General features: G+C 42.4%; 1 protein-coding gene across 1 annotated transcript in view; it reads right to left on the reverse strand.

The window, feature by feature from the left end:
• Positions 1-6,231: 6,231 nt before the first annotated feature.
• The window catches only part of SUPT3H (SPT3 homolog, SAGA and STAGA complex component), a 308,865-nt gene continuing 294,837 nt past the window's right edge, over positions 6,232-20,259 (reverse strand). Inside the window, exon 19 of the transcript XR_003532413.1 lies at positions 6,232-7,033. The gene's annotated coding sequence lies outside the window, so the exon portion shown is untranslated. The remainder of the gene's footprint in view (positions 7,034-20,259) is intronic.

Genomic DNA, 20,259 nt, shown 5'->3' on the forward strand with positions numbered 1-20,259 from the left:
GGTGAATGCAGAGACCTGTGAGATAACTTTCCTTTTGCTCATTAATTACAGGAGTGGAAGGTACTGAGTTTCTCTCTTCCACTGAATGCTGAGTTACTAAAGCAGACTAAAAAAACATTGCAAGGACTTAGCCTTAAGCAAGCGTTGGGAAAGGAATAAGGGAAAGAAGTTACAAAACTAACAAGAAGTTTATGCACCCACCATTTCATCACGTAATGTTCTAATACTAACCATGTACCAAAAACGCCGGTCACTTACAGCCTTTCCCCAGCTATGATCCCTCCAAGAAGCATTCAGTTAGGCTGAGCTGAACAAAACCCTTCATTCATTACAGCCCAGTAGGATGCAAACAACTTCACAACTTGATAATCCCTTTCAGCCCTTATTAAATCAGCAACGCGCTGCAGGTGGGAAGTTCAGCCTGGAAAGGAGAGACGGCCCTTTACGCACTTCACAATAAAGCCTGGTTTTAGTCACCAAAAAAGATTTCCAGGGCTTTCCCTGCCCGCCTCGCCTCCCGGGAGGCAGATTCCCAGTGTCCCGCAGCAGATTACACGAGCATCGTGTTTGCATTACGCGGTGGTGATGATGTGTTTGTTCTTGGCACCGAGGGGCTCTGACTCCGCAGAGCTCCAGCAATGACAGTGGAAATCTTTCAAGCCTTGGAGCTGGATTTGCAGCTTCCCCCTCCCCATTGCAACTCGGGCTCACAGTGCAGAACACAAGACTCTTTTGTGGAAAAAAAAAAAAGAAAGAATCCCGCTGAGATTTGTTTTCCATCAAGAAAGAATGGATTTACAGCCCTCAGGACATGGCCCTGCTTTTCAAACACAGGCCCCAAGCAGTGGTCGGATGCTCATATCAGAAGTTAGGCATGTATAGGCTGACTTTATGTCCACATTTGTCGATTTGATGTTCCATTAATGAGCCCAACATATGGGAAGGTAGGAAGCGAACAACCCATGGCTGGTTTTATTGACAGTGCAAATTTTCCCCAGCGTGGTGCAGCCCCTGGAGCCACCTACACAGCATTGCCAGCCCTGTCAGATGTGGCCAGATGTTGCACTGTTTGATCAAAATATGGCAATTATTTTTAATGGAAGATATCATCATTTCAACATAAGTTTATTTTTTTAATTATCCCCACAAAGGTTTTCTAAGTTGATTCTACTTGTCAACTTTTAGTCTCTTCTTCCTTCCCAATTAAAAACTCTCAGAAAAATAAGCAGGTTCTTTTAAAAACTAAAGTTTTAAAGGGAAATATTTCATTTGAAAAAATCTCAACAGGATTTTTGATCTAAAGCCAGCATTTTTATTGAGAATGTTTTCATGGTTGGTTTTTACTTTTTTTTTCCCCCCTAACATAAACAAAATTTCAGATTGAATTAAAAATTTCCATTCTGGTTGAAAAGCCAGTCCTTTTCTGTTGGAAAAATACTTTGATGCATTAAAAGAAAAAAAAAGGCAGCCTTTTGAAAAACACCTGACTTCTATTTAGATGAAAACTACCCAGCTGAAAATCTCAGACCCCCAAAGCATCAGATACTAAACCTATATGCAGTTTACACTCACACTGGCAGGCAGCAATATCCTTTTCTTCCAAAATGCCCTCAGCTTTCTGTCTGTTTGCAGGCTTACTGGCATATGGATTTAAGTTTCAGGGTTCCTAATTTATATATATATACATACATATATACATGTGTCTGTATATATAAAAGTCACTGTGGCTTCATATCCTCAGACTGTACGTAACTGTCTCCTCTCTTGTTCTTGGCATTGACATTTTGGTCCTGTTTGTATGGGGACATTGAGAAAAGGAGCTGGAACGAATTTGCCATGAAGTGTCTTGGGGCCCACAAACAACTACCTATGTTTAAACTTGAATTATTTGTCATCTTGGGTCCAAAGAGGTAGCTCTGTCTGGAACAGAAGCAACTCTGTTTCGGAGTTGAAAAGGCACATTTGCACACCTTGTCGTTAATGTACCATGTTTAGTAAAGTTTATGTTTCATGAGGTAAATCAGGGAACAATGACATTTCAAAATCTACAGAGATTTAAAGAAAGACTCATGTGCCCTAAAGCACTTTTTCTCCCTCCCTGTAACTTTATCAGCTGGAATTAAAAAATTGAAGACATCACTCTTTCCTGCAAACTTTGCAGTCCACTGAGATTTTAAGGGCATTATGAAAGGATTTGGCTTTAAAGCAAAACTTTAGCTTTCTATTAATGTTGTATCCTGTTTTCTCCCAACCTTTAGATGTCATAAAAGAGAGGATAAAGAAAAAACACTACCCTCTTTTAACAGTGACAATGTAACTCTTAGGGGAATCTCACATTAGCGACCCTTTCTTTCCTTTGTCACAGCAGCACAGGCAGAACATGGGTGTCCCAATTTGCCCTTGGCCTTCTCAAATGGAGCATTTTTGAAATCATCTCGGAATCACAGAGTCACAGGATGGGTCAGGTTGGAAGGGACTACAGTGGGTCATCTGGTCCATCCTCCCTGCTCAAGCAGGGCCATCCCAGAGCACACGGCACAGGATTGTGTCCAGATGGTTCTGGAATATCTTCAGTGAGGGGCACTTCACATCTTCTCAGGACAATCTGTTCAGTGCTCAGTCACTGCAGAGGAAAGAAATTCTTCCTCATATTCAGATGGAACTTCCTGGGCATCAGTTTCTGCCCATGGCCTTTGTCCCATTGCTGGGCATCCCCGAGCAGAGCCTGGTCCATCCTCTGCCCCCTCCCTGCAGACCCTGACAGACATGGATGAGTCCTCTCTCAGTGCCTCTTCTCAAGGCTGAACAGGCCCAGCTCCCTCAGCCTTTCCTTGTCAGAGAGATTCTCCAGTCCCTTCATCATCTCTGTCACCCTCTGCTGGACCTGCTCCTGGAGCTCCATGTCTCTCTTGTCCTGAGGAGCCCAGAGCTGGACACAGCACTCCAGATGTGCCTCACCAGGGCTGAGCAGAGGGGTAGGATCACCTCCCTCAACTTGCTGGCAATGCTTCTCCTAATTCACCTGAGGATACCATTGGCCCTTTCCTGTGAGACCATGATTCCCTCCCTCAGGTCAGAGGGAGAAAGAATCAAGCTGGAAGCTGATGCAGGTGTTATCAAGAGCATCTTGCCTTATGTCTGATGAGAGAGAAAAAACTGACATTGATAATACCAAGAATGCCAGATGGGAAATTAAAATTGCACAAGAATAATAAAAAATCTACCAGGAAGTGGAGTAACCATGGGCAACTGTAGCTGCAAGACTTTCTTGGCTCTAGTATGGGTTTCTGCCTCTGAGAACTAAGGGCAATGAATGCTCTTGCAGCCACCGCCACGGCCCTGCTCAGTAACAGCTCCAACATCAACTGGAATGAGACAAAGTTCCACTGAGGCTCCAGTACTGGCTGGGGGGTTCTTGTTTTCCTGTATCAGACCTTCCACATTTATTCTTCATCCTACAGAAATGAGGGCTGTTCTACCATTGTCTTTTAGCTTATCTCTCTCCATCTCTGATCTTAATGATAAGCAAAAGGGAATGAACTTTCCCGTACTGCAACACTGCTGACTTTGGTAATGAGTTGTGGAGCAATTACTCTGGTCAGAGATTTTAGGGAGGAGCCTTTTCACATGCTTTGCTCTCACACAAAAGCAGGGTGCACAAAATGAAGACTTACTGTCTCCACCAGGTCTGACTGCAACGGTCAAACTGTTTCTCAAGCTCCATGGCTGGATCTCAAGTTGGGAGTGAGGCTCTTCAGCTGGCATGGGAGCTGCTGCATGATCCAGCTCACTGGCTGAGGAGAAAGCAAACACCACAGGTCCTCCTCTAGTATGCAAGGATGGGATCAAATCCATCAGTAAGACCTTTCTCAAGCCATCAAGTCTCAGATGTCCAAGGTCATAAAGTCATAGAATGGTTTGTGTTGGAAGGGACCTTTAAAATTCATCTATTCCAATCCCCCTGCAATAAGCAGGGACATCTTCAGCTAGATCAGGTTGTTCAGAGCCCTGTCCAACCTGATCTTCAATGTTTCCGGGTCCTGTGGTCACAGTTCTTCATCATGTCATTTTGGCATTAGGACCCCTTGGGGTATCATGGTGTGAGATCATCCCCAAAAACAAGTGTCAGTTTTACTGCAGATGCTTCAGGGGCAGACTCCGTGAGAAGTTCAGAACAGATGTCCATGTTTTACTTGGTTATAAGTTGGTGAGGCAAGAGTCAGTTCCAGACATGGTGGTGATTCACAATCAATTGGCATTGAACCAGAGCAGCGATAATTGGAACTGGAAGATCTTTAGGGTACCTTCTGACACAAATTATTCTATGATTCTATAATTCCATGATTCTTATAGATGCTACTCGTGGTTGGTGGTTTGGATTTTTTTAGTTTATTTTTTTGGCTAACCAGAAGCTGATTAAAGAAGTAACGAATTTAGTTTTCAATATCAGTTTGTTGGTTTTAAATTGTCTCTCATGGAAATTGCACCTCCTCTCTTCTCAGCACAGGGTTTGTGCATCTGTTTCCTCAGAAAGGTTGGAGCTGTCTGGATGGATGCTGAAACAAACTTTTAGTCCTTTCTGTTTGCTCTCAGTTGGAAGAGAAGCTACATTAATATTGACAAGGTTCTGCAAAAAAACCCCCACAGTGCTTAGGGATTTGGGGCAGAGATTTTCTCACCTGTTTTCTGCCTCTCCTACCATTCAGAGGCTTTCCCCAGGGAGCTCAGGATATTTTGCCCAGTGAGGTTTGAACTTCTCTTGCTGCTGTTGGGAGCCTCTCAGATGCCATTGCCTCAGGCTCTTTGCTCAGAGCACTGAGTCAAGTTACCAGGAAGATGAAAAGCATTTGCTGAATTTTAGATGGAGATGGGCTGATTTTGAATCTGTACAAAATTTTTCTCTGGAAATAAATATTTAATTTTGTCAGATTGGAGGGGCACCTCTAGTGGAAGGTGTCCCAGCCCATGGCAGTGGGGTTGGAACTGGATGATCCTTAAGGCCCCTTCCAACCCAAACCATTCTGTGATTCTCTATAAGTACATGTTGCAAAAAAAAAAAAAAAAAAAGAAAAACGAAGAAACAATCAAATTCCTCTAATAACTTAGGGGACAACTTCTCCCATGCACAGCCTAACAAGTCTGTCTACAAAAAAATAAGGTAGGATTATGTCCAATGTTCACAGCACTGCATGGATCCTGAGCTGTCAGAGCATCAGGGAGTTTCTTGAAATGTGTTGAGCAAGGTAGATATACACCAGCTGAGGCCCTGTCCTGCTTTATTCTTTTACCCTGTACAGACTTCATTGATATAAGCTAAAATACAGTGATTGGAAAAGGCATTTACAGTGGGAAGCAGAACGGAAAAATTCAAACTGGGGCCAAGCAAGGGAGGAAAAAAAATCACCTGCCAATAAAATTGACACACAATGGGAATAATTGCAAGTCTGGGGAGAAAAAAATGCATTCTCACTCTGTTCTCCACAGCATGGTATCTTCTCTTAGAGCAGAATGACTGAATTTATTGAGGTCATTCATCCCCTGGTAATTTGGCTACTGTAATATATTTCACAAGTGAGAGGGAAGCAGCCTGATGAGACAGCATGTGAGAATCCAGAGCACTGGGGGAGGAGGTTTATCCAAATTTATAGCCACCACTAAGGATGTGGCTTTATAATTCACAGTTACTCTCTCCCCCTTTAGCACTGAGAAATCTGTCCTGTTAATGGCCTCTCCTTAACATTCTGGTGCAAATTCAAATCTCAGTGATGCTGGTGTAAAATCCTCTGAGATTGATGGACTCAGTCTGGATTAAAATCATAACCTTCTCTATATTCAAAAGCTATTTTGGATGAGCTTGCTCCTAACACAAGCTGGCCTGGCATTCAATTTCCATGGGTGACAGAGGAGCTTCTGCTTCAACTCTGTTTTCTCTTGATTCCTGTGGGGACAACTTGTCTTACTGCCACAGCAAACATCAGGATGACAAAATATTCTTGAGGTTAAGAGATGTCACCTCTCCTAAGACCCAGGCTAAGGCACAAACACAACACAAATTAAATGAGATGGGATATCTATAAAAATGTCAGAGACAATAACAGAACTGATGGCAGAGATATTAATTTTTGCAGTGTTTAATGTAAGTTGCAAGAGTTTTTCAGCATCAAAAAAACCCAATTTTTTTTTTGCCCCAGGTTGAGACATTTTTTTCTTAAGTTGGAGTCAACAACAGAAAAAAGATTAATAAAATGGATGTATAAGCCCTACAGAGCAGGCAGTCTTTGGGATTTAGGGGATGCTTAAGAATAGAAAATGAAAATAGAAGCCAATCAAGTGCAGATAAGTTGGATTTTGCAGAATAAACCACTCAAAGTTTTCTTGTTACAAGTTTTACCCAAAAATATCACAATACTTATACTTCCCCATTAAATTCATTTTCTTTTTTTTTTTAGTTGAAAAGGTCTGTCTCTGGCATCAATTACACAGGAAGCCAGATAAAATTACAGTGGTGCTTTTTTGGTCTTAAAATATCTATTTATTAAAGCTTTGATTTCCAGCCTGCACATCCCTCCTGCATGGTAACTTCTGTTTGATAAGATTGTAAGTATTAATTAAGTCATGCTAATGAGGACAGAAAGAAAGGGTTTTCCCAGCTCTCCCACTATATTTCAAGCATTGCCAGTGTCAGTTCTCTCTTGTATCTCCCTCCAGCTTTGCTGTCTCCTGTGTTTCTTCATAGGGGAAGGAGAGTTTAAAGCAGCAAGTCATAAATCACCAGACATCCTCGTTGTAACAGGATGATCCCTTGTTAGAAGAGGATTTCCCCTCGTCTTGTGAGTGGGAGTAATTGTTCTGTGGCTCCTGGTTTCTCTTTGAAGCACATGGGAGAGGAGCATCCTCTTTTGAAGCCCAGCTGTGTGACAGGACCAGCAGCAGAGGAGGGAGATGCTCAGTGGTGATGCTGGTCTGTGCCAGGGAAGTTGCGTGGGAGAGTTCCGACTGTCTAGCCTGTTGCTCCTCTCCCTGGATGTCACCACTGAAAAAAAAAAAAGCAAAAATACAGCCTGCAGTCTCCTGGAAAGGAGATTAAATGGGACAAAAAAAATGGGAATGCAAAGCAAACATCTAGCCTTAAAACATGTGCCTTAAAACAGTTTCCCCAAAATTTCTAGGATAACAGCGTGATCTAATGAGCCATTAATTGTAGAATCATAGAACCACAGAATCATAGAATCACAGAATGGTTTGGGTTGGAAGGGACCTTCGAGAACTCATTCCAACCCCCTGCCATGGGCAGGGACACTTTCCACTAGACCAGGTTGCTCCAACACGGCCTTGGACATTTCCAGGGACGGGGCAGCCACAGTTTCTCTGTGCCAGTGCCTCACCACTCTCATAGTAAAGAATTTCTTCCTAATATCTAAGCTAAACCTACTCTCCTTTGACTTAAAGCCATCACCCTTTTTCCTATCAAACTGAAAAACCACAAGGTCTGGGTTAATCCTATCCTCTTCTCTTTGGTACCACTACATTTTTCTTCATTTCTGCCCTGTGTTGCTGCCTTGATTCTGTCTGTTCAGTTTGGGTTTGAGGCTCGTTGGACCAGCTCCCACATCCCTTTAGAAAATTGTGATGTAACTGCCCTGTCAGGGCCCCATGGTGCTGTCACACTACCGACACACATATACAAATTCCCTTTTTTTTTAAGTCAGTCTGGTAGTCTGAGGTTCAATTCCTCAATAAAAGAAGCATGGATGGCAGCAATGGCAGGGCAGAAAGCCCCATCCTTGTGGCAGGAAGCAGCACACGCTCTTCCTTTCAAAAACAAACAAGCAAAACTGCGGAGAAAGTTTCCCTCCCTCGGCAGCGTCCCTGGGCAGCAGTGGAACATTTGAGCCAGGTCTGTGGGGATTGCTGTCTCCAGCCCCGAGGGGTGGAAATGCTCTGAGGACTTTCTGCTCTGTTTTTCCCTGTCCTGGCCAACTTTCTATGTATAGGATAAAAATAAGCCCTGAGTCCTCCTCCTTCCGTCCACTTCATTAGAGACATCCCTCGGTGCAATAACAAAACAGGCCCAGAGGAAGCGACACAGACCGAAACACAAGAACGATAATTTTCCTAACACAAATAAGCAGGCAGAGGAACTCATCTGAGGAAACAAGTGAGCGAAGGCAAAGCCACAGATGAGCAAGCAATGGAGCCAAGAGCTATGCTTAGGCAACACAAGCCTGCCTCCGGCACGTCTCCCGAGCCATCCCCGCCTGGGGATGTGTGTGGACAACCCTGAAAGGGGCTGACCTCCCCTGAGCCCACATCCCATGAGCAGCCAGACCTGGAGTGATCCTCACCCCACTTAAGGGAAACTTAATGGGAAAAGTCTCCTTTTTCTCGCCATGGACCTGGACTGACCCTTAGCCAGCCCTTACTTTGTCTTTCCCTGTGCTTCAGAAGCACCAGGAAAGACCACAAAACAGAGAGGCACAGGTTAACAGGAGGGATAGCAGTTCTCCAACTCCAGGAAAAAAAGTGGATGGGCTCAGTTCACTCTATTATTTGCCATTTAGAGGCACTGACACTGCCGTTCTTCAAAATAACCTCATCCCAAGTGTTTATTTATATAGAAATTCATCCTGGATATTTGCCGTGAGTTGTAGATCTGTTTGAAAAGCTTCAATCATCAAATCAAGGAGAGGAAAACAAAAGCAGATCTCTCAGCTGGCGGGTCCCCACTGCAAAAAGGAAGCAAAGAAAACAAACCAGAGGCTGAATGTTTCTTGCTGTAAATGATCAGTGAATGTCTCTGAACGCTAGCTCAGCCCAAGGAAGCCAAGATCACTTTGTGAATGACTTGTTAGGTTAAAAAGAACCATATTCATAATAAATAGTCTTTGAAACCATTCTTTCATGCAAGCTCCATTTTCACAAAGTCGTTTTTATAGGTAAACAGCCAAGCCCTCACTACCCAGGAAGTTAATGGCAGAGATAAGGAGGAGACCTGAAGCTATGTCTCTTTTAGAAAATTAAACCCGGACTGTTCTCTAGCCCTGGAGGCCAACTGGCACAGAAATACCTGCATCCATTCATTAAACTCTCCCACTTTCCAAAACAGAGCAGCTATATCCAAACTGCCAACTGGGAATGGCCCCTGCTGTGCTGGTTGCCCAACGGTGCCTGGAAACTGTTTGGACAGATGCTGGGGAGCCAAGGCCAAAAATATGCAAGGGACCAATCTGAGGACCAAAAGCAAATTAAAGCACCTGGGAATGCTCCTTTGAAACGTGAAAAGTGTGGACATTGCCCAAGAGTTTGATCTCACGCCCTTGAAGCAGCATCACTGGACCTGTATCATTTAGCCAGAAAGCTTTACTCCTCCATTCATACCTTGACTCCACATATCCACCTTGGGGAGGTGTTGAGAAACTCGTTGGAACTTGGCAGGTCTGAAGGCTTCAGGGCCTCTTTCACATCTGTATTTTCCTTTAGCAGTGTCCCTAGGACTGGAAAGGGACACCTGGGACATGAGTGTTTGCAGGTAGGGGTTCAAACCTCACCTGTGCTAGAAAGCAAAATTTATAGTGCTTGAAAACCACAAAAATTTAGGCACTCCTTCTGGGAACCTAAGTCTGATGTCTCATCCTTGTTAGCCAGCATGTCAACAGGCAACAAGGCTCATACTTCAAGTTAAGGGTTCTCCTGGGGAACGTCTCAGTGGCACAATCACCTATTAACAGGGGAAAGAATGGGAGGGGACTCAAAACACTTAACAGCTACACAGACATTTCCCAAAACGATCATTAACTTAAACCATTGAAAAGCCCCTCTAGGGCTGGCCAGGGCTTTGTGAGATCCCTTGTTTCCTCTGGCTTAATGAATTATGCAAGTCAAGAGGGGCTGGACAGAAAGGTGTGAATAAGAAGCTTACTAATTCCCCACAGTAATCACCTGCAAAAGTGTTTAGGAACAACATCTATCAGGCACTAAAAAAAGTAAGAAAAGGAACCTGCAGGAGTAAAATATCTACAGCTCCTCGGTAAGAGACAAGGGGAGACCTGAGCCAGGGAAGTGTCACCTTGACACGAATCTACTCCGGGCACTGAGCACACAGCAGTCATCAAATTGCTCACTCGTGGTCCCAGGGTCTGCTCTGCTCATATGGCAGGCACCTGCACTTTGCTGGAAACTTTGCTGTGAGGGAGTCCCAGCTTCAAAGCCAGCCTTGTGATTTTTGGTTCCTGTGTGTGAGGAGGGTATTAATAAATGCTGTATTAATAGATCATCTGCTTACACGTTTCCTGTCTTAAATAAAGAAGATATTGGATCAACCCCCTTTTCCATGTACCTTCTTGGATGTTTGCAGTGTGAGGAAAAGTCAAGACAGCAACAGCAGGAATGGACTTTGAAATCCAAATAAATAGAAACTCAGACCTTAATGAGAGGAGAGCTGGAAGACCAGTTCATAGCTGAATTACAGAGCACAGATGGATAATTGCTCTTGAAACTGTCTGAATCCAAGCTCAAAATCGAATATTCATCCTTGCAGTTTATGGAAGCTGGGAATCAGAGCCAAGATCTGTTACTCTTCTGGCTTGGGTTAACACTCCTCCTAAGCCTTTTCAGTAGGGTAGCAAACCTTCATCCCTTCCTATTTTGATAAATGGGGCTCTTTCCTCATCATCCTCCACATGATATTTCCAGAGGAGAGGACACAAGCAGTATTTCAAGAACTGAATCCAGTCATGTCTCCACGGATGATGTTCTCATCTTTCCACAATCTACTGAAAAGCTAGTGATCATTTTTTCGAATATCCTCTTTTTAAGAAGTTTTGCATGAATAGATTGAATAAGGATGGCATTGGCACTTCATTTCATCATCCAGCTCTTATCTGCAGTGCTTAACTCCTTCTGTTGATGCTGCCTTTGCTTTAAAAATTCACAGGACAGTGCTGTGAATCATTTTTCACAAATACCAGAGTTGGTTGGAAAATTTAAAATCATTTTTCATAGGAAAACACCCCAATTCCTAGTAACCAAAACACCACAGGAAAACATTGTTTTCAGGTAATCTCCTGACTCATCGTATACCAAAAAACAGAAATCACTGAAGTGCCATATTGTGACATAAAAGAAAAATTAAGGGTGTTGTTTTGAGAAAATTAGACTCAGAAAAGATAAAAAAAAAATAGATATTTGCTAAAAATAAAAATTTTATAATTAGTGGCATCAAATGTTTCATTTCATGCAAATCAACCTTTAAAATTGCTGCTCAGAGAAGCTGTGGCTGCCCCATCCCTGGAAATGTTCAAGGCCAGGTTGAATGGAGCTCTGAGCAACCTGGTCTAGTGGAAGGTGTCTCTGCCCATGGCAGGAAGTTTGGAACTAGGTGATCTTTAAGGACCCTTTCAAGTCAAACCATACCATGATTCTATGACAATATGAGTTTTAGTGTCTCAAGGTTCAGGGTTTTTTTTTAAATCTTGGGTGTTTTTATCTGTGTTAGGGGACTGTACTGCAGAATGTCAAATATTGTAACAGAACAGCAAAATTACTTTCTGCCCAGCTGTAACGTAGACCTACTTCAGAGCATGCTACCAACTTTGCTTATAACTACACCTCACAGGAAAGCACAGAGAAAGCTTCAAGGGAGAGAAAAAGTGGTCTCAGAGAAAATAAATCTGTTCAGCTGGCATTTGGCAGTGCAATCAGTGCTGTCTCACATTGAGGGAAACTGCAAGTGTCATAGCACGCTGACTTTGGGGGGTTATTGCTATGCCTTGCCAGGAGGTTCAGCATCTTTTGAAGTCAGCCAGCTTTCTCTAATGCAGTGAAATTCATCACCAATCACAGATATGCGTGTCCTGCCGGAATCTTTGATCTTCAACTTCTCTATCCATTTTACTTTCTCTGTTCATTGGTCACGATGAGTTATGGCAGCTGTATCCTACATATTGTCCAAAGCTCTTTAGACGTCCAGCACATCATGGAAAGTTCCCAGGAAAGCTCCCTAGTTGAAAAGTAACAACTCTGCAACATAACTCTCAGCGCCATGTGCAGTCATTCATCAACAACACTTCTTCTGTGGAAACCCATGGACAGATCAGTTACAGAGCAGAGCTGTAATGTGACCTGCCAGATAGATGGAGATCCCCACGGAGGATTCACTGACTGCACAAAAGAGAATAGAAACTCCTCTAGTGTTTCTGCAAAGAGGAAGAGCACCGCGCTTGGATTAGTCCGGGCTGAGTGTAAGCGAGTCCCTCTCCACTCCACACCACTCTGTTGCACAACCGGAGCTCCTAGAAATAAATGAGAAACAAAATTAAATAAAAGTATTTTTAAAAAGGAGCTATTATCCTTTGGGAATATTAAAAGAAATAATTTACGCACGACTGCTCTGTGCCTTAGCTTTGGCTGTTCAATCACTCTTAGTGCTGTGCTAACAAGAGGCTGCTTTTAACAGGAGAGCCCAGCCAGGATACAGCCTGAAATAACACCCAAGACCAACCTTTTGTTTTATTTCTGCATTCTCTGCCCAGAGATTTTTTTTCCCCTGAAAAGTTATGCCAGTGTATTGAAGTACTGGTTAATTTTATTGTAAGTCTTCATTTCAGATGACTTTTCTACTCTTTTTTTTAATATACTGTTTTTACTTTTTAATTTCACAATGTCACATATTGAATTTTAACAGGTTTAGCCTGTGGTGTGGCTGTGATCATAGAATCATAGAATGGTTTGGGTTGGAAAGGAGATGAAACATCATCTTGTTCCACCCCCACTGCCATGGGCAGAGACACCTTCCACTATCCCAAGTTGCTCAAAGCCCCATCTAACCTGGCCTTGAACACTTCCAGGAATGGGGCAGCCACAGCTTCTCTAGGCTGGGGGCCTCACCTGTGCCAGGGCCTCACCACCCTCACAGGGAAGAATTTCTTCCTAATATTTAAACCACCCTCCTTCAGCTCAAGGCTATGCCCAAGTCTACTTGTTAAGGAGATGCTTGCACCGACCTCAGAGACATGAGTACGAGGGGCATGTTGAGAAATGTAGGACTTCTTTCTAACACTTTTGTCCTTCTCATAACTTCCCAGCCACGAGGCTGAATCCAGACATGCAGAAGGAAAACTTAGTTTATGTATCTTGTAGAGCATTTTGAAGGGAACATTGTGATATTAAGATTGGTTAATGCAATGTACTTAGATTACAAAAGGCTTAAAAAAGAAACTGAGGTCTCATCTTTCCACTTAATAACTGAGTAAAAAGACACAGAATTAAGAGTCAGCTTATGTAATAGAGGAAGGTCACATGAAGTTCCACGCAGATGAGCGTTGTTCAACATATTCATAAAAGCTGGGAAACAGTGACTCATGAAATAACAGAGTTTGGAGATTATAGGATCTCATTAGGATCTCATGACACTGAGTGATACTCATTGTTGATGAGATCTCATGGCACTGAAAGAAATTCAGTGTTGATAGATGCAAAGTAATGAATATGGGATAAAAATAACTCTAATTATATGCGTCACAATACCTTTAATTAGCTATGACTGGGGTTTGTGGATAGTTCTCTGAAAACATTAACCCAGTGCTCAATAATCACCAAAAAGGCTGATAAAACCCAATGGATTATTAGAAAAAGAACAGAGAAAAAACAGAAAACCTCATTATCTCATAGTAGAAATCTGTGTTTATTCCTGTCTGTCCTGACTAAGGCATGCCTTGTAGGCAGGCTTCCTTGGAAGAGTACAATTAATTGGGAATTGTGCATAGAAAGAAGTGAATGCACTGTCTCCCTGGCCAGTTCTGCCTCTCTTCTGCTCTGGATTAACAGGACAACGGGGCTCCCTGGACATTGTTCTGGACCAAAACTGGGCAGAGGCATCAGAAACACCGGGAATTATTAGGATGTTGACTCTGATGCCCTCCTCTCCTACACCTCTTGTTACCAGTAACCTTTGCAGGACACATTCCTATGCCATGAAACTTTTGTTAGAATTTCTCTTGTCCTGGGACCACAGTATGCACCAATCACTCCACAGGACACAACAGAAAAAGTGACAAAATTTTGTGGCTACTGGATGTTATTATCCAGCAGACTGCCTGACCACTAAGGACCACTCTCTCCCAAAGCTGACTAGTTTCTTGAGAAAGCAGAATATTTTATAAAATGAAGAGCAGGTAAATAATAGAACAGAGCCTGAGGGTAGAGCTTTGTAAAGGGGAAATGTGAGATTTAAAAAGAAAATTGTGAATGGGTAAAGTTGCTGAAAAATTTTGCCAGGTGATAGAACTAGTGGAAAGCATATAAAGACTTTCATATAAACAGAAATGTTCACAAAAATGTTCACTATTTTTCCTATTGCCTTCATTGAAATCTTTTCCTCCCACAGATAAAAATATCAAGATTTATCAAATTAGCACATTTCTTCCATTCTGCTCCTTGTCATGATTCACCTTTACCTTGAATACAGTAGACACTGAGGACTTGTTAGTGTAAAAATATGTTCAATCAAGAATTTTGCTGACATTGGGTATAGAGAAATTTTCTCTTCATCCAGTTAATCACACAGCTCTTGGGCCCAGACAAGGAAGACTGTACACATGTGTAAAACTTGCTTCCAATGAGTTCCTGCTTCCAACAAGTTTTGTGCTGGATTTGCTGTATTTCCAGAGATTTATGTTAAATGCATCAGGACTGCGTTAAAATCTAGGAGCAAAAGATGCTGCAAAAAGGTACATTCCTAAAAATCTTTAACATATGGTGTGAGAGAGAGAGAGAGTAGGAGAGGGGGAATATATCAGAGCTCTCTATGCAATAAGGATTGAGCAAAAATGAAAGGGATGCTCTCTCAGGGATGCTTTAATCCCTTCAGGGATGAATGCCAGGATCAGAATTAACACTTGTGAGATCGTCTTTGGCGACCCTGAGCTCAGATTCATCTGCTAGTTTAACACCAAGGTTCTCAGTGAAATAAATTCTTTTTGCTGTTCTTCACAGACAAGTTTGTCTGTTCTGAAATACTGTGTCATTAGCAAATGTGAACTCCTCACTAATAACTTCCTTTTCAAGATCATTTGTGAATCTGTTGCCATCACATGTGTCCATGGCACTTACTGGTTACCTTCTTCCCCAGTGAAAACTCCCACAATTTCTTCGTATCCATTATCCATTCCTCCTAACATTATCCATTCAAGGATCTTTGATTATTTTCCTGAAAGCTTTGGGCTGAGAAGGGCCTCAGGTTCTCACTGAGGTGGTTCATTCTCTGCTGTTGCTTGCCTAGAGCAGAACTGAGCAGTCTTGCCTTATATTTCCTCTGGGAGTCTATGCTGAAAGTGGAAAAGCTTGGCACTTAGCTTAAGCAGAGCCAAGCTTTAATTCCTGGTGTCACTGGTAGACCAAGGCATAAAAGACAATCAGACAGGACAACTCTTCGAAGGTGCTTCCTGACATGTAGCTCTTTCCATTCCAACCACATTGAAATTGAGGCCATGATGATGTTCATAATCACTCCCTGCCCAGGAGCAAAACACCTGCAGTTCCTGTAGGCAGTGTCTTAATGAAGCCTTTACCTGGGGCAGGAGACAACCCCCATTTGCAAACATGGTCTGTATTTTTTGTTCCTCAACCTGTGCTTTCACATTCAGCTCATTTGGAGCATTTTCCCTAAATTCACCCGGTTTATCAAGTGAGTTATTGGTCATACTCTTATTTACTCTTAGTTAGCCCTCCACTGATCCTCAAACACATTTTCTTAGTAGTGATGCAAAATTTATTTCCTGAGCTCACTGACAGAAATGTTGAATGTACCAAAACTAGGAGCCCTCCCTCAGAGCCTCAGTGGATCCCCCCCAGAGTGAGGATTCTCCATTAGTGACCCCTTTCTGGCACTGTCCATCTCCCAGTCCCAAAGTCACTCTCTTTAGGCCCTACATATTACACTGTGCTAATCTTAAATCAAGATTTCCGTCCTGTGTCCTCAGGAACACACCCATTCTAGCTCTGCTTTGGCATTGATTTATTTCTGCCTACTCCCAATTCTCCTCTCTGCCTCTATTGCCTTAAAGTCTTGCAGTTTTTACCCAAAATCAATATTCTCCTGGCCTCCCCACAGTGATGACATATACACAGATGAAGCTGAATCTTATTTGCAGTCATATCCCTTTATAATGTGCAAGATTTGATATTGATGCCTGCAGGAAGGCCAGTTCATACTACTGGAAAAGCAAAAAAAAGGCTGTAGTGTAAATGCACATCAGGTTTTAGAGCTTTTTTGCTTCAGGTTTTATTAAAGTCAAGTGAGTCGGAGATGTGGGAACTGCTAACTTTTTTCACTGGGGACCATTGTTAGTGACCTGCACAAGAAGCCAGAAAACTGTTATTGCTTGAAATGCAAAATTAAAGAAAAAAAAATTGCTCTCTTTCTCATTTTCCTGAACTGGACCACGTGCTTCCCTGGAGGAAAATCATTGTTGAAAAAATGTTGACTGCAAAATTTTCTGTTAATCTGAACATTCCTCTCTTGCTCTGAGCTGCGGGATGCAGGCAGAATCCTGTTCCATCTGTTCTGGAGTGATCTGTGCAAGCTGCAAGCAGGGCCCTGCTGGAGATGATGGATGGCCCAGCACGTGTCCCTTACTGCTGTAGGATTGCACTGGAAGGACAAGTTGCACCAGAGAGTAAAAACAGTGCCCAGGATCACAAGGTCAGCCTGGTGCTGCCAGAGGGGTCACACTGACTCCCAGTGTCTACCTGTGGTGGCACCAGTTCCACTGGTGGGGTGTGACTACAAAGCTCACAGCCACTTGGGAACTTTGGGAGCTCTCCTTGATTTGAGCAGATTGTAGCCTGATGAGCTTTGTTATGCCAGATTGAAGCACAATGGGGAAAAAACCACTCTAACTCCACATATAAAATGATGGGGTTGGAGTTGGCCATTACCATTAAGAAATGAGATCACAAAATTAACCCCATTGGACAGGTCAGATGGATGCTGAATTCTTAGTAACAGTCAAAAAAATAAATTGAATGTTAGGAATTATTAGCAGTAGAGAAACATTATTACCTGACTCTGTTGTAACAGTAACACAAATACACAGAAACACCTGTATCTTGAATACTATGTGCAGTTCTCAAATAGGTTATAACAGATGAGAGTATCACAACAAGAAGGATCTCAGAATATGAGGAATCTTTGAACTTCAGCAATTGAGGGCAGATTTATACAGTTGTATAAAATTAATGAAGTGGAGAAAGTGAGTGAGATCAATTGTTCCCTGTCTATTCCAATGCAAAAATAATGGAATATCAAAGTTAGCAGTTGGTAAAACCAAAAGAAATAATTTTTTTTTTTAGAGGACACACAGCTAAGCTGCAGGACTTGCCAATAGAATGCTGAAAATTCACATCAAGGAGAGACTGGACAATTTGATGGAAAAGTAATCCCATTTGCTTTACTGAAAAAAAAAAGAAAGAAAAAAAGACAGTAGCTTCTTAAGCTATAAATTGTTGGAATTTGGAAGAGCAACCTGGGGAAGTGTCAGTATGTGTGTCTGCTGTGCTTGCTCTCTGCCAGACCATGCTCCTCTAGTTACTCCTTCAAAAGAGGAACATTTGTACTTCAACACCTCCACAGCCCGATGCATCTCCCTGACACGTGAGATGAGGTTTAGTCCCCTCAAGTCCAGGTTTTCCACATTCAAGGTAAGTGCTTTGCCCCTTAAAACTTCTGTGCCAAAGGAGGGCACCGATCTCATCTTTAACTGTTCTGGCCTTCTCCAGCAGAGCACAGAAATCCCACTGCTCAAAGCTGGCGTGGTGCCACGTGCCAGAACAGGCACTTCGGAGCATATGTTTGACTGGAGTTTTGAAGGAACTCCAAGACAAACTCAGAGATGCCTTCAACATTGGATGCCAAAGAACCAATCCACTTGGAGGAATATTCCACTCCAAGAGCCCAAGCTGTTGAGCTCGGTGACAGGGAGACTGAAAGAGATTGTAGCACATTAATACCTCTGAGTGAAGAAATACCAGATATTACAAGGCTTTGTAGCTGAAAATAGAAAAGCACAACAAGACCTGAAAGCCAGGGAAATTCCAATTAGAAATAAGGTACAAATTTCTAACAGGGATTGTGGTTAACCACTGGAACAAACTACCAAAGGGAAGTGGTGGATTGTCCATCTCTTAAACTCTTCAAATCAAAAGAGGATGTCTTCCTGAAACATAATATACTGTGCTCAATGCAGGAGATCTGGGTGTGATTCAAGGTCTTCAGATACTCCAAAACTCAGGTTAAATTATTTAATTGTCCTTTCAGACCTTTATCTTCACCAGCTTTAACTCCTGCAGAAGTCTTTTGCACGCAAAGGAACTACAGAATGAGTTGAGGGCACTGAGGTATGGACAGGACTAGGTTTAAGACCCCTTCTCCTCTAGGTAACTCCTCCTAAAAATATCTCAAAGTGGAGCTTTTGAAGACCAACCTATCAAAAAGTAAATGCAATAAAACACTAGAACATTACACTGGCAAATCAATTTATAGAAGTCATATAGAAATGCAGTTAATATTCCTCTAATGCCCACAGCTCTAGAGACATTTGCCCCCAACACTTTTACAGAGGCCTGGAGAACTGCAATTTCATGTGCTGTATTAACTTCCAGTGCAAATGGGAAAAAATAGAGATGCTTTATACATGGCCAGGAAACCACTTCCTACCTCTTGCTTTCCTCCCACTAACCAACATAAGTGCCTTCCCTTAAGAGTGCAGTGCCACAACTTGCTCCTTCTCTGTCTCCTTACATATTTCACTGCACTTGGGTTTTTCCACTGCAGATGTCACCACAAAACATGTAGCCACCACCTTTAAAACCACACCAGAGCAGCACCACCTGAGAGTACCTCTTGTGCTCACCTTAAAGAAGGCTTCATGCTGTTAAGGCTAAAGGATTTAGTGGAATTATATCTATAGTTAAGATCTGTGATGAATTATGCAGTCCTGGTATCTGCAGATGAATCACACCAATGGAACACAAGGATGTGGTGTCAGAGTCAAGCCTGGAAATGGAAAATGCATACTCCAGCGTTTTAAAGGTTTAATGCAGCCAAGATTTCAGAATTTCAAGTATTTTTTTTTTTATATCTTTGTTTAAGCCTGGATTTGGGGAGGGGATTGGTTATGGTATTTAGATTATTATTTTTGCTGTAACAGGATTATTCTTTTCAGTAACTGTTAAGTTGCCACAAGCTTGTTGCCTTTTCTGTGCAGGAATCAGCTAAGCATCACAGACAGGGAAATATTATTATAACCATTTTACAGCCCATTTTGGCCAAGAATGGAACCGGGAATGCTGACTCTCAGTCACCTGCTTTCACAAGTAAGTTAATATATGAGGTAGAAAGCTAATAAATGAAGGCACTGTGTACATTAACCTTCATATAATAGTACTTATCCTGTGCTTGTGTTATATGCAGGAGGTCAGATGAGATGAACAGAGCAGTCCCTTCTGGCCACAAAGCCAATGAACCTATTTTTAAACACGAGGCAACATTCAATAACCTGCATCAGCTTTGATTAACTGTTCTGCAAGATTGAAAGCAACACAAGCAGAACTAACGTGCACAGTGGGCAAAAAAGACTTCAAAAGTACAGCTCATGGTGGCAAGTTTTTACTGCAGAAATACTGGATGGGAACCCTGGCTGTACAGGTCCTGCTGACCCTGTTGGAGTAGTTCATCATGTCCCATGACCATTTTGGCTTGGGCTCTTACAGAAAAGCAGAGACAACTGGGCACTGTAGCTTCCTTCAAGGCTCTAGCTAACCCCAGCCTCTACCTCTTAAATACATAAATACACACATATATATAAGCAAATACTATATATGAGCTGCTGTAAGGCAACTAACTTTTTTAAACTTGCAAACGAACTTAGTATAAGGTCTCTAAAACAGCTCTGCTTTTTCTGGTATTGATTTTGCTTATTTTGAAGTTAAGCGTGTCCATAAATATGCTCTATGGTCCCTTGAGGTAAGTCTCATAAGGTATTTAAAAAGGAAAAAAAAGGACGAGGAGGAATTTTTTGGCAGCAATTACCATCTCAGATAACCTGCCTGGGGTTGGGAAAGTGTGCCAGCAATCTGCTCAGAAATAGCTTTCATTTGGGCTGTTTATTTTCATATGCTTTGTCTGACACTTTACTGCTGTGGCGGGGTACTTAACTGTCAGCTTCCATTAAACGCTTTGTCAGTTGTTTCCACTCCAGGCAG

The sequence above is a fragment of the Neopelma chrysocephalum genome, unplaced genomic scaffold (genome assembly GCF_003984885.1).
Source record: "Neopelma chrysocephalum unplaced genomic scaffold, ASM398488v2 Primary Assembly neopelma1_97517, whole genome shotgun sequence".
Classification (NCBI taxonomy): Eukaryota; Metazoa; Chordata; class Aves; order Passeriformes; family Pipridae; genus Neopelma; species Neopelma chrysocephalum.